Here is a 15,452-nt window from a genome sequence, read left to right as displayed (position 1 = left end):
CGGGGTGAGAGAGAAGGAAGGGGATGGGCGGAAAGGCGAGTGGGGCCTTCGGTCACACACCTTGTTGGTGTGTCAGAATTCCAGCACCGGAAAAGGACTCGGGGCCCACACCATTACATGCATGAATTAACCCTCAGGTCAACTCTCACCCCCCTCTCTGCGTGGTGTGTCTGGCTTCTGCTGCGTCATGTTTACTCTTCGAGTTTTGCACTTTAGCTTCTTATTCATCCGATCGGCATCCACACACGCCCAGCGATCGTGGCACACATCACGCGTTGCTGGCATCAACTTGCGTGTGAGAGATAACGATCGAGAGAAGAGGATGAACTGTGGGCAGGTGGTTGTACTGGATGCTCTTTACTCAAAGCTTTGGAGCAAGTATTCAGCATTAATTCAAGCTCAGTTCTGAATTTAATGCATGTGGTCGTGACAGGAATAATGAGTTCGTGCCTTGTAATATGCTGTTGGAGCCTTATAATTGATGACAGATTGCTTTATGAACCCTTCTTGCTCCCAAATCAATAATGTATATATATTCATTTTTTTATCAAACATAATATGAAATATATTCCACACGAAATGCATGAGTCAAGGCCTTGGAATCTCAAATCTATGAATTTGATTGTTGAGACGATGAAGAACATCTAAACAGAATAAGCTATCGATCAAAATCTCTATATATATGCAGTTTCAGAAAGATGCTGCAAGGAAGCCTATAAAGAAGAGAGAAGCGTGACAGTTTATACAGACAGACAGGGTCATGGATGTCTGTCGTATATGCTAGCTGGAAACCATATGGGAGTTAGTGTGCATGGAATCCAATGTAGTCAAATCTTCAAAAAGCTAAAAATAGTGTGATCAGCGTATCTTAGTTGGTTAAAAGAGAGGCCAGGCAGTAGGCCACGATCCACTTACTTGGAAGAAGACTATGTATAATGGTATTGATCCTTCAAAACATATGTCACTTTACTTGTTCAAGTCAAGAGCTAGCAACTGTCCACAAACAATGTAGTGCTTGTCTGAAAGATTTATGGCCCAAAATTAAAAGCCTCGTACCATCAAATCTTCTTCTAAACATGCATAACTATTACGCCATCATTCATTATCAACTAAATTCTAGGCATGGCAAAGCCAACTTTTTCATATCTTCCTGTATTACCATCCACCACGCGTAGACTTTGTTACAGTAGTCATCAAAAATGAAGCTCTCAGCTGACGTACCGTACGTAGTTCATAGTCCAAGTCCATCAGCTCCCACAAGTGGGTTAGCACAAGTCGCCATCTCTACAACAAATTAGTCTAAGTGATTGCTTGAGTAGGAATCTTGAAATTATGTATAATTTCAGCTTTGACATATTTCAGTTGATCAACAATCCCTAAAAAATCAAGCACAGTTGATAATTCAATTGGGGATTCAGTTTATCAACAGAACTGAAAGTACTAGTTAATCAAATGAACTGATTTCCCAATTTAGGATAAGTCAATCTTTTTCTAGGAATCATGTGTTAATGCTTCCTTACCAAAAATTTTGATTATTTTTGGAATCAAAAATGCAAAGGCCAAAGGCTCCATTCAAACTCTACAGTTGCCTTCATGACTATAATATTAGTACTCCCCAATATCTCTAAGAATATATATAGCCTTTCATTGTTCTTAATTAGAATATTAACATGCTACAATTAGTAAAAAGAAGGGATAAGCCCCAACAATGGCGTTGGGCCCATCAGTCCTAGATACTTGTCACATGAATTCTGATCAGAGTATCAGCAAGTGTCATTGCTGGAGTCTTCAGCAGCAGGTGCAACAGAAACTGATGCCATTACACTGAAATGACATTTTCCTGATGTATAGGAGTTGGTGGCAGACTAAGGTGAGATGTGAAAATGCTTCATATTAATGCATATATGTAGCCATTTGTTTGCTACACTAAAGTCATTACAGGGATCAAGGTTTTGGTAGCAGATAGAGCAGTCATAAAATTAGGATGGGTGCACGCAGAGGGTATTATTACACTAACATAGAAAATAGCTAAAACAGCTCAAAAAGGAATCCTTTTCAATCGAGACATAACATCTGTTGGTGGAGGCATTAAGGAAGGGAGGGAGGGGCAAGGAAGCAGTAGACATGTTGAAAATGAGACTCCAAATCTTTGACAGTCTAAAGTAGCATGCTCGATCCAGTAATCTTGGACTCTTTGTCACACATCAGCTAGTGTGATTCATTTAGGCTAAAATGCCATTTTTTAATAAAACACTATGGTTTCTAGATAAAATTCAATGGATCCAAGACATGAGAAACTGAGCATTATTATTATTGTTCAATTTATGCCTAAATTTAAACATTATAGATTTCAACATTTGCAGATATAGATTAATTAGCTAATGACTTGCAAAGATATATAGACTCATATATTTGCCAAGTGATCACATGATTCACATCCCGAAAAATGCATAGATTCATTTAGCTATCCGTCCACCTATATCTAAAGGACCAAAAACTTTTGACACAATATTACTTAAGGAACTGATTGAATCACCTAAGGTGTTGATCCGGTAGTAAGAGTGGCCCCCCCCCTTTTTCTTGCAAAGTCAACGCCAAGGGGAAGTCACCGGAACAGCCGCCCACCCAGAGGAGAGTGTGGTCCGACCGGACGGACGGCCGTAGACGGCCGGTCCGATTGGACTGCCGGCCGGTCGATGGAATCGAGTACCCGGAGGGGTCCGGCCGGCTCGCACTTATAGTTGGGAGGCACCCTGTCAAATCGGGGTTCCGACGCTCAGTTAAAAAGGTCATGGACCGAGCTGACCTTTTGACCGACCGCAGTCATAAAGCACCCCTGTTTGTTAGTCTCCACAAAGCACAAGTAAACCACTGCGGATGTCCGGTCAGATGTTTAGGTATCTGTCCGCTCGGACTACAAGTTTGGAGCAAAGGAAAAGGCCAGAGGATTTCTTTCTTTGACAACCTGTAGGTTTCACGTGTGTGCCATGCTCCAAATCTTGTGACAGGGGATTCTGCTGTCCCATCGAGGGCATGCTTTGACTGTAGCGATATGGGTCAGGTAAACTTTCTGACAGCCGCGTACCTAGGAAAGGACAGGTAAGCTTTCTGACAGCCGCATACCTAGGATAGGACAGAGGACACTTATGCACCTTGGTACACGTGCCCAAACCTTTCACAGCTCTATATAAAGAACCTCAGGTTTCATCGAAGGGAGATTCTGGTACGTACTCTGAGACTTCGAGAGCCACCTTGTTCATCGTGATTTACCTGACTTGAGCGTCGGAGGGTCTTCGCTGGGAATCCCCTTCCCGGCTCGACTTCTGTGCAGGATAGCCGGAGCATCTCGACACTAGTTGGAGATCTACATCAGCGAGCCTTGGAGCGCCACGTGCCCAGCGTCTGTTGACTTCTGGTTCGGACAGGATCAAATTGGCGCCGTCTGTGGGAACGCTCCTGCATCCGATCGGAGACAATGGACGAGGCTGGACGACAACACACGGTGACGCTTTCAACAGAGGAACTCGACGCCCTGGTCGAGATAAGGGCCGCCAAACTCATGGAGCAAAAACAAAAAGCATCCGCCGAGCGGGCGGAGCAGCAAGCAACATCTGCGTCTCATGGCCGAGCGGAAGCACCTCCAACCACCGTCGCATTCCATCGGGCCTTGTTTCGCACCCCTGAAGCCATACCAGCCCGAAGAGATAGAGGATCTTCCTCAGATGAAATGGAAAAGGGAAAGCCCCCGGGCAGACTCACCTCCCGAGCGGACCAATCGCCAATTCTCGGAAGATATTTTACGAGACCCTCTGCCCAAGCACTACGTGCCTCCGACGATCGGCGAATACAATGGAACAACGGACCCGGATGATCATCTGGGTAAGTTTGATAATACAGCCACGCTCCATCAATACACCGATGGAGTGAAGTGCCGCGTCTTTCTTACCACTCTCTCGGGATCGGCTCAACGGTGGTTCCGTAGGCTGCCGGACGGATCCATCACAAGCTTCAAGGACTTCCGAACGGCCTTCCTCCACCACTTCGCTAGCAGTCGGCGTTACCAGAAGACAAGTGTCAGCTTGTTTGCCATCAAGCAAGAACCAAAAGAATCGCTTCGAGCTTACATCCAGCGATTCAACCAAGTGGCGATGGACATCCCAACGGCCACATCGGAGACGATGATGAATGCCTTCACGCAAGGCCTTGTGGATGGGGATTTCTTCCGGTCGCTCATCCGAAAGCCGCCCCGAGATTATGATCACATGCTACATCGGGCCAACGAATATATAAATGTGGAAGAAGCGCAAGCCGCTCGGAAAAAGGAAACTCCAGCCGAGCGCGCACCTGTTCATGCCGAGCGGAAACAGCACACCGCTCAGCAGCCACCCAGAGGACCGAGGGCCGAAGCAATTCGATCCCCTCACGTCAGATCGCACGTACAAGAAGTGGCTGCCGCTCGGCCCAAGCCAAAGAAGAGGTGGACCCCTATGTTCTGCAAATTCCACCAAACGGATACGCACAACACGAGGGATTGCCGAAGCCTTCCCTTTGTGTCCAATCCTGTTCCCCGGAGAGCCGAACGACGGTCTCCTCCCCTCGACAGGAGGCAAAGGACCCAGGAAGCCGACCGGACCCGCATAGAGAGGCGACATCACCAGACGTCCGATCGGCATAGATCCCCAAGACAGGAGAGTCGCCGGACGTCCAGAGAACGGTCCCGACCATCCGCTCGGGAGGAGGAAAATAGGAGCAATACTTCCCGGGGCGAGATCAACGTTATTGCTGGCGGACCGACCGGAGGAGATTCCAACCGAGCCCGAAAGGCGGCCGTCCGGCAGCTGCAGATCCACACGGTCGGCTGTAGCCAAGAGCGGGCAAGTGGACCGGAAATCACTTTCGGGCCTGGAGACTTGGAAGGAGTAGAAGTGCCCCATGACGACGCGTTGCTCATTAAAGCGGTAATAGCAAATTACACTATTCATCGCATATTCGTTGACACAGGGAGCTCGGTCAACATCATATTCAAGAAGGCGTTCGATCAGCTGCAAATTGATCGAGCCGAGCTGCTGCCCATGACTACCCCGCTCTACGGGTTTACGGGCAACGAAGTTCAGCCGGTCGGACAGATCCGGCTGGCCACCTCACTGGGGGAAGAGCCGCTCAGGAGGACCAGGACAATAAACTTCGTGGTGGTCGACTCTCCATCATCCTACAATGTCATTCTGGGACGACCGGCGCTCGGCGAATTCCGAGCGGTTGTTTCAACCTTCCACCAGAAGATAAAGTTCCCCGTGGAAGACAAAGTAGGAGAAGTGCGTGGAGATCAACTAGCAGCTCGGCGATGCTATATAGAGATGGTCCGAGCAGAAGCTTCTTCCGCTCGGAAGGCCCCCCGAATCGAGGTACACGCCATAACCGAGAAACCTCCTGCTTTAATTTATGATGAAAAGGAGGAAGTTCAGATCCATCCGACCCGATCGGAGGCCACCACTTTCATCGCCTCGGATCTAGAGGAAAAACAGAAGAAGAAGCTGATCCAATGCCTCCAGCAAAATCATGATGTCTTTGTTTGGTCGACACACGAGTTGCCCGGAATTTCGCCGAGCCTAGCGCAGCATGAGTTGCATGTCCGACCTGACGCTCGGCCAGTAAAGCAGAAAAAAAGAGATTTTAGCGCCGAGCAGAATGCCATAATCCGGGCGGAAGTAGAGAAACTTCTGGAGGCCGGCCACATACGCGAGGTGCAGTTCCCGAGCTGGCTAGCCAACGTGGTATTGGTCTCCAAGCCGGGCGGCAAGTGGAGAGTTTGCATTGACTTTCGGGACTTAAACAAAGCATGTCCCAAAGATTTTTATCCTCTGCCCCGGATAGATCAGCTGGTGGACTCTACGGCCGGCTGTGAATTAATCTGTATTACCGCTCGCCCGCGAAGATCAGGAAAAGGTTAGCTTCGTGACTGCCGACGGCACTTACTGTTACAACGTGATGCCGTTCGGATTGAAGAATGCCGGGGCCACCTATCAACGCTTGATGAACAAAGTGTTCAGGGAGCAGATAGGGCGGAATCTGGAAGTTTATGTTGACGACATTCTTATCAAATCCGTCCGAGCGGCCGATCTTTTCAAGGATATGGAAGAAACCTTCCGAACACTGCGCAAATATGGAGTCAAGCTAAATCCACAGAAGTGCCTGTTCGGAGCAAAGGGAGGACGTTTCTTGGGATACGTAGTGACCGAGCGGGGAATCGAAGCCAACCCCGGCAAGGTGAAAGCTCTGCAAGACATGCTTCCTCCCAGAAACACAAGGGAAGTGCAACGGTTGACCGGTCGGATAACTGCTTTGTCCAGATTCATCTCCAAAACTGCCGACCGGAGCCTGCCATTCTTCAAGATCCTGCGCAAGGCTACTAAGTTCCAATGGAACGAAGAGTGTGACCGAGCATTTGAAGAGTTGAAAACATATCTGAATTCTCTGCCTATACTTGTCAAGCCGATCGGGGGTGAGTCACTTTATATGTATCTATCGTCAACTGAGCATGCTGTAGGCTCAGCACTTGTGAGGGCGAACGGTGAAGAGCAGCCGGTGTATTTTCTGAGCCATATTTTGAAAGATGCTGAATCTCGCTACACCGGGCTCGAGAAGTTGGCCTTTGCTTTGGTTCTAGCCGCTCGGCGCCTTCGACCGTATTTCTTGGCCCACACAATCATTGTCCGGACGAACAGTCCACTCGGAAGAGTCCTGTTGAATCCAGAAGCGTCCGGACGGCTTATCAAGTGGACGACAGAATTAAGCGAGTTTGACATCCAGTACCAGCCCCGCTCGGCGATTAAAGCCCAATCCTTGGCTGATTTTGTGACCGAAGTGCAGAGGCCCGAGCCGGAAGCTCTGTGGAGGATATATGTGGATGGGTCTTCCACTCGACTCGGAAGCGGGATTGGGATATTGCTTATCTCACCGCAAGAAGAAAAGATGCACCTATCCGTCCGGCTGGACTACAAGGCCACCAACAATGAGGCAGAGTATGAGGCCCTTATAGCCGGATTACAGGCAGCACGGCATGTGGGAGCTGGTCGGGTGACTCTCTATTCGGATTCACAGTTGGCCGCTCAGCAACTTTCCGGCACCTTTGAAATCAACTGTGTTCGGCTTAAACTCTACGCTGAGGCCTTTGAAAAACTCAAAGCTACTTTCCGAGAAGTGCTTATTCAGAAGATTCCCCGAACGGAGAACCAGGCGGCCGATGAGTTGGCCAAACTCGCGAGCTCAATAACGCCGATCGCCATTCAGCAGCCAATTGAAAAAACGCTGATGGTGGCGCATGTCGACCGGATGCAAGGCCTCGCGTTTCCAAGTGACTGGAGGACACCTATTATAGAATTCCTCCGTTCGGGCACCACACCATCCAATGAATATGCAGCCCGGCTCCTCAGAAGAAGAGCCGGTCGGTTTACACTCATCGGAGATCAGCTTTACAAGAAAGCTTTCTCGCGTCCTCTGCTAAAATGTGTAAGCTCGGAGGACTCAGCTTACATCCTCCAGGAAGTACATCAAGGATCATGTGGAGGTCATCCGGGCGGACGCTCGTTAGCCAAGAAGATCCTCTTGGCCGGATACTTTTGGCCAACTTTGCAAGCAGATGCCGCTCGGACAGTATCTACATGCCTTTCATGCCAGAAGTATCACAACTTCTCCCACCGACCGGCAGAGGAGATGAAGGCATCAACCATCTCATGTCCGTTCGATCAGTGGGGAATGGATATTGTGGGTCCATTTCCGATGGCGACCGGGCAGAGGAAATTTTTACTAGTGGCGGTAGACTATTTCTCCAAGTGGGTGGAGGCCGAGCCGCTAGCAAAGATCACTGAGCAAATGGTTAAAAAATTCATCTGGCAGCACATCATTTGTCGGTTCGGCATCCCTCGCCGACTGGTGTCCGACAACGGGCGGCAGTTCACAGGGAAGATGTTGGAGGATTGGTGCCAAAGCTACGGCATTGAGCAACATTTCACGTCCGTGGCCTATCCTCAGAGCAACGGTCAAGCTGAAGTCGCCAACCGGGAAATTCTTCGTATTCTGCGCGCTCGGCTCGACCATTTGGGAGGGAGTTGGCCGGATGAAGTGCCGAGCGTCTTGTGGGCTATCCGAACGACGCCAAAAGAAGGGACGAGAGTCACACCGTTCCATTTGGTATATGGCAGTGAGGCTGTCATACCGGTCGAAGTCGGCGTTGAGTCAGCCAGGATCCAGAACTATGATGATGACAACACCGAACGAAGAAACATGGAGCTGGACTTGGTAGAAGAGGAGAGGGCAAAGGCGTCCGTTCGGCTGATGGCGTACCGTCAGCGGATGAAGCAAAACTACAACCGGCGCGTAATTCCCAGATCGTTCCAAGTCGGCGATCTTGTCTGGAAGAAAGTCAAGCCGGTCGGCGACGTCGGCAAGCTTGAAGCGCCATGGGCAGGCCCTTTCAAAATCATCGAAAAGCTCCGCTCGGGCGCGTATTATCTGGAGGATGAGGACGGACGGCAGCTAGATAGGCCGTGGAGCGCGAACCACCTCCAGCCTTACCGGGCGGGGTGAAAGGTGTATCACTGTAAATCACCCTGTGTATTTCATTTTTCGACTAAATACTTGAAATGCAGAGATGAAAAGTCAAAGGAGCGAATATAAGGCATTATCATCGTAGCGCGAAGGCCCCCGAGCCGATCGGCCGGGAGGTTTATGTGGTTAAGACTTGTAAGCAAATAACCCGTGCCGTTCGGCCGGAAGTAAATTGGTCGAGCCAAGCGCTCGAAGAACGAAGGCCCCGCGCCGTTCGGCCGGAGGTAAATGGGTCGAGCCAAACGCTCGAAGATCGAAGGCCCCGTGCCATTCGGACGGAGGTATATTATCCGAGCCAAAATACTCGATGAAGTAGATCCTGAGCCGTGCGGCCAGGAAGGCATTATCCAAGCTGGGGGAAAGGCAAAGAGCTACGCCGAACGGAAGTGTCAAAATTAGCCTTGACGGCCGTCTAGCCCAGACGTTAAACCGTAGAGCCGCGCCGTCCGGCTATAAATAACCGCGCCGACGAGCACCGTCGTTAAAGATCAAGAGACGAGCCGGCGTCTATAAACCCCCCGAGCGGAAGACCGACGAGCACCGTCGTTAAAGATCAAGAGACGAGCCGGCGTCTATAAACCCCCCGAGCGGAAGACCGACGAGCACCGTCGTTAAAGATCAAGAGACGAGCCGGCGTCTATAAACCCCCCGAGCGGAAGACCGACGAGCACCGTCGTTAAAGATCAAGAGACGAGCCGGCGTCTATAAACCCCCCGAGCGGAAGACCGACGAGCACCGTCGTTAAAGATCAAGAGACGAGCCGGCGTCTATAAACCCTCCGAGCGGAAGACCGACGAGCACCGTCGTTAAAGATCAAGAGACGAGCCGGCGTCTATAAACCCCCCGAGCGGAAGACCGACGAGCACCGTCGTTAAAGATCAAGAGACGAGCCGGCGTCTATAAACCCGGGCGGAAGACCGACGAGCACCGTCGTTAAAGATCAAGAGACGAGCAGGCGTCTATAAACCCTCCGAGCGGAAGACCGACGAGCACCGTCGTTAAAGATCAAGAGACGAGCCGGCGTCTATAAACCCCCCGAGCGGAAGACCGACGAGCACCGTCGTTAAAGATCAAGAGACGAGCCGGCGTCTATAAACCCCCCGAGCGGAAGACCGACGAGCACCGTCGTTAAAGATCAAGAGACGAGCCGGCGTCTATAAACTCTCCGAGCGGAAGACCGACGAGCACTGTCGTTAAAGATCGAGAGCCGCGCCGTCCGGCTATAAATAATCGCGCCGACGAGCTCCGTCGTTAAAAATCGAGAGACGAGTCGGCGTCTATAAATAATCCGAGCAGGCCAACCGTCGAGCTCCGAGGTTGAACATCGAGAGGTTCGGATCGTCTCATAACCAGCGATTCTTGGTAGCAACACAGAATTATGTGCGGCCGAACGGAAGAGCTGGAGAAAATACTCCAGCGATTCTCCAAAGGTGTGATGTGACAGGAGATGAGCGGATAGCACAAGTGTTAGCAAGGGGACAGTGCAAGAAGATAAAATACACGAAAGGAAAGCATTTCATTAAAATTTAAACCTTAGGCCGAGTGGCCTAAATACAAAAAGGTTCATGATCAGCCGAGCGGCTAAATTACAAGAATTACTCGATGTAGTCGTAGAGGTCCCTCGGAATATTGCTCAGAAGCTCCACCTGATCGCCGGCCGGAATATTGGTGGACTCCGGAAGAAGGCCCTTCGACTTCAGATAGGTCATAGTAGCCGTAATTGCCAAGTCGAAAGCCGAGTACATCCGCTCGCAAATTTTCTCCGAGAACTCGGGCGATCGGATGTGGCTTTGTCGGAGAGCGGCGACTCGGCTCGGCTCGGCATCCTGGTATTCTTTGAAGGTTTCCTGGGAGCTTGTGAGGGCCTCATTCAGACGTTTGATCTTCTCCGCATCAGCCGAGCAGCCTGCCTTCTCCCGATCGAGCTGCTCCGTCAGCTCTTTTATCTTCGACTCCAGGCCCCGGGCCTCCACGTTTTTCTTCTCCAGATCGGAGATGGCTGTGTTCTTCCGAGTGGTGGCCAGAGTTATCTTTGTGTCAAGCGACTTGACCTGTCGCTCGGACTCGGCCAGGGCGTGGGCCTGGTCAGCTGTTTTCTTCTGCTCAGCAGCCAGCAGAGTTTGAGCTTTCTTCAGCTCTTTTTGCAGCTCGGAGTAGGAAGGTCCTTGGGAGCCGCTCGGACCACCTGCCGCCCGCAGTTGCCTTATCTCCTCGTCCGCCATAGCCAGACGGCTGGAAACTGCTATCTCTTCCACCCACCTCTGAAACGAGAAGGCGCAGTTGTTAGAAGCCGAGCGGAAATATTTTAGGCAAAACAAAACAAAAAACAACGAAGAACTTACCCCCGTAGCCGCTTGCATGTGGCTGTTGGCTAAGTTCTGGAGAGGGATCAGTGCTACGCGCGCCCGAGCGTCGGCCCACATCTCGGCGAGGGGCCCTTTCAAAGTAATAGTGTGCTCGGGCACGGTTGTCCGGTCAGCTTCTGGCAGCAACTCTTCAGTAGGGAGATGAAGAGTAGCCCGTACTGTGCGGCCATGACCAGGGATCGCCCGACCGGGATCAGAAGCTGGCGCAGAAGATCGCGAATGGATGGTCGAACGTTGGACTGAACGGCGAGCAGGGGGGAGAGTGTCGACCGGAGTGGCCTCGACCGGAGTGGCCTCGACCGGAGCAGTCAGCTCGTCCCAGTCAGAAGGCATCCGGGCCTTCCCTTTCGCAGTCGAGGCGGCCCGGTCAGAGGGTTGGACCGCGGAGGTAGCCGAGCGTAGCGGGGTCTCCACTCGGCGTCTCTTTTGCAGTGGCTGATCCTCCTCCCGAACGGACCCTTCCTCGGGGGCCGTTGGTTCCCTGGAGGGGGTAGCTCCGCTGTCCACCTGCTGTTGAGAGGCCTGAGCGGCCGATTCAGCCTGGGTGCCGCTTTCTCCTTCGTGAGAACCGACCGGCTGAATACCCAGCGCCTTCATTTCCTTGGCTGCCACGGCCTCCAGCGCCGCTGCCTTTCTCTTTAGAACGCCGGCCATCACCGAGTCCATGACGATGTCAGCTGCGGGATGGGAAGAGGAAATCAGTTAGCAATTAAAGCAAGTGCCAAAGCAAAGTTCTTACCGAAGCCGGTCGGAAGTGGGGTCCGTATAGGACTCAGCCCAAAAATGTACATCACTCCCTCGTGAAGAAGCTTGTTGATGTCAAGCCGTAGACCGGCTAGTACATTTGCGGCGTGAAGATAATCCGGTCGGGTCTTGAATTTCTTCAGTTCGGGAGGGGGAGGTAGACTGACTTGCCACTGGGTCGGAAAGTTTGGCTGACTGGGCATGCGGATATAGAAATAATAGTCCTTCCAATGTTTATTGGAAGTGGGTAGTTTATTGAAGAAGACCAAACCGGGCCGAGCTTGGAACATAAAGGTGCCCGGCTCGGCTTGCTTAGGATAATAGAAATAAAAGAAGACTTCCGGTCGGAGGGGGATGTTGTGAATCTTAAACAAAATGACAACGCCGCAGAGCAGACGAAAGGTATTTGGTACTAAACTGCCGAGCGGCACGCTAAAATAGTTACAGACGTCTACTATAAAAGGATGTACGGGGAACCGCAGACCGGCGATGAATTGGTCGCGAAAGACACAGAAACCGCCGCGCGGTGGTCTGTGAGGCCGAGCGGCAGGACCAGCTAGGCGAACTTCGATATCCTCGGGGATTTCGAAATTGTCAGCCAAAATATCAAAATCCCGTTGTTCGAAACGAGATCGCATGGTAGTATACCATGGGCCTAGGGATTGTTCTTCGGGATGAGAAGAACTGGCCATGATCGGGACAGAAGAAATCAAAAAGGAAGTTTCAAAGACAAGGAAATGGAGTTTCAAAAACTAGAGCAGAAGTGTGAATTAGATATCGGAAAGGAAAAAGGAAAGATCTAAAACCTTACTGGGGGAAGAGGGATCGAAGAAAGGCGCCGGATAGCGTCAAAGGGCAAAAGCGAGATCGCCGGAGCTCCAGAGCGCAGAAAGCAACAGTAGAGGTGACGGAGGCGTGTAAAGGTGAGGAGGAAATGAAGAATTTATAGGGTGAGGGCCGGGCGGCCTCCACCGTCGGATCCAGGTCACGGGAATCAAAGCATACATCTAGCCGTATATTTCGAATTGCTTCGGTCACATCAAAATATCACGCTGCCGCCTCCGTATTCCGAGAGCATCGCTCCACGTGGCAGTCAATCGTTCGGAGCATTTAATGAAGGTATGATCAACCTTGATGGCGAAGATTGGCGCAGAACGCGAGGAGATCCGGTGAAGGCCATCACTGACTCATTCAAGGACATCTCTACGGCTGACCGGGCGGAGAATACCATCATGAATGAGCCGTTCGGCTAGACTCACAGTCCAGTCAGTCGGACTATGCGCCTCCTTCGACTAGACTTGAAGGGCCCCCCTTTTCTTGCAAAGTCAACGCCAAGTGGAAGTCACCGGAACAGCCGCCCACCCAGAGGAGAGTGTGGTCCGACCGGACGGACGGCCGTAGACGGCCGGTCCGATTGGACTGCCGGCCGGCCGATGGAATCGAGTACCCGGAGGGGTCCGGCCGGCTCGCACTTATAGTTGGGAGGCACCCTGTCAAATCGGGGTTCCGACGCCGTTAAAAAGGTCATGGACCGAGCTGACCTTTTGACCGACCGCAGTCATAAAGCACCCCTGTTTGTTAGTCTCCACAAAGCACAAGTAAACCACTGCGGATGTCCGGTCAGATGTTTAGGTATCTGTCCGCTCGGACTACAAGTTTGGAGTAAAGGAAAAGGCCAGAGGATTTCTTTCTTTGACAACCTGTAGGTTTCACGTGTGTGCCATGCTCCAAATCTTGTGACAGGGGATTCTGCTGTCCCATCGAGGGCATGCTTTGACTGTAGCGATATGGGTCAGGTAAACTTTCTGACAGCCGCGTACCTAGGAAAGGACAGGTAAGCTTTCTGACAGCCGCATACCTAGGATAGGACAGAGGACACTTATGCACCTTGGTACGCGTGCCCAAACCTTTCACAGCTCTATATAAAGAACCTCAGGTTTCATCGAAGGGAGATTCTGGTACGTACTCTGAGACTTCGGGAGCCACCTTGTTCATCGTGATTTACCTGACTTGAGCGTCGGAGGGTCTTCGCTGGGAATCCCCTTCCCGGCTCGACTTCTGTGCAGGATAGCCGGAGCATCTCGACACTAGTTGGAGATCTACATCAGCGAGCCTTGGAGCGCCACGTGCCCAGCATCTGTTGACTTCTGGTTCGGACAGGATCAGGTGTGTTGCAGTTGACATCAAATTCTGCACGACACCATCTAAAGTACTACAGTCTAAAGCAAATTACAGTACAACACATTCAGTGGAGATCACTGCATAAAGACAGGTGCAGTGTAGAGATGCCGAGCAAGCTAGCAAAGGGTTAAATGCACTATCAATTTCAAATGCAATAAAGGACTTTTATGAAAGCAATAAATGACCTTTGTGATTTGGAATTTATTTAGTAGTCTCTTGATCTACCATCATTAAATGTTGATAATTATGAGAAACTTTGCACTTAGTATAAATATCCCATAAGAGTGCTTCTAATTGACAAGTTTAATTTGTGAGTTTCACTAGAAAATTGTAATTACAACTTGAGTATATTTTATTCTCTCCTTTCTCTCTACACCTCCTAAACACTTAAACTCAACATCCGTTCCTTCTCACAAGTGGTATTAGAGCCCCAACAACCTTGAAACCCGAAGTATCGTATGACCTAAACACTTCCAACAAGACAAGCGTGACAACCAGAGCACCACCAACATTCAATGGTCAAAATTATACCATGTGGGCTATGAAGATGAAAATCTTTTTGAAAGGTGTTGACCTCTAGAGCATGGTAGAGTCTGATGTACCTCCTACCGAGTTGAGAGATAACCCGACCGTACAGCAGTAGCGGTTCTATGCCTAGGAGAATGCTAAGAGATACAAGGCTCTTAGCATGATTCACGTAGTTGTATTAGAGACAATTTTTACAAGAATTATGGACTATGAAACAACAAAAGGCACATGGGATAGGCTGAGCAAGGAGTTTCAAGGAAGTATCAAGACAAGACAAATGCAAGTCTTGAACTTGAGACGGGAATTTGAGTTGATAAGAATGATAGAGGTAGAAGCGGTTAAAGATTTTGTCGATGGACTAATGAAAGTAGTTAATCAAATTAGACTACTTGGAGAGTCTATGCTGGACGGAAGAGTTGTTGAGAAAGTGTTGGTGAGTTTGCTAGAGAAATTTGAATAAAAAATTTCTTCTTTGGAAGACTCATATGACCTATCATAGATAAGTATTGCCGAGCTGGTGAACTCCCTACAAGCTATTGAATTGAGGAAGGAGAATAGAATTAGCCAAGCTATCGAGATGGCGTTGGTGGCCAATTCAAAGGCAAGGCATATGTATCAAAGTTCAAGGGTAACTTCAACGAAAGAAAGGAGATTGGAGAGGAAAGAAGGAGGAATCCGAACGGAACTTCCGATTGGATCTGTTTTGATCAAAGTGTAATAGAAAGGGATATTCGAAGAAATATTACAAGAGTAAACCACTTGGAAAATGTTGGAATTGCAATAAGCTAGGCCATTTAGCGGGAAATTTCAGAAACAAATCTCATCCCCAAAATCTTCAAATCAAAAGAGATGATCAGGAGGATGAGGAAATAGCCTTGATGGCTAATCTGGAAGAGCATGAAATTGTCGAACGGAAATAAGACACTTGGCTGCTAGATAGTTGTTGTACACATCACATGGTGTCAAATGGATCCTTGTTTGATATTGTTCATCCATGCAGTTGCTCAAGAGTGAGATTGGGTGATGGAA

The sequence above is a fragment of the Zingiber officinale genome, chromosome 1A (assembly GCF_018446385.1).
Source record: "Zingiber officinale cultivar Zhangliang chromosome 1A, Zo_v1.1, whole genome shotgun sequence".
NCBI classification, from domain to species: Eukaryota; Viridiplantae; Streptophyta; class Magnoliopsida; order Zingiberales; family Zingiberaceae; genus Zingiber; species Zingiber officinale.
This window is presented reverse-complemented; position numbering follows the sequence as displayed.